Source organism: Octopus bimaculoides, chromosome 27 (assembly GCF_001194135.2).
Source record: "Octopus bimaculoides isolate UCB-OBI-ISO-001 chromosome 27, ASM119413v2, whole genome shotgun sequence".
Taxonomy (NCBI): Eukaryota; Metazoa; Mollusca; class Cephalopoda; order Octopoda; family Octopodidae; genus Octopus; species Octopus bimaculoides.
Window position 1 is genome coordinate 3,044,239 of NC_069007.1, and position 234 is coordinate 3,044,472.

The window sequence follows — 234 nt, forward strand, 5'->3', positions numbered from 1 at the left end:
GACGTTGGTCGTTGGTATTAAATGGTCATAGTTTAAATGTAGTTAATATAACAATAACATTACAGCTGTTACAGTTTATTATTTTTGAGGAAAATTTGCATTTGTCTCGTTCCATGTAACAAATATCGTCAGAAATATATATATATAATTAACATAATATGGTAAAAATTCGATATTAATTAATATCAATTTAATACCAGGAAACTAGCACATTAAAAGAATCAGAAGGTTCTT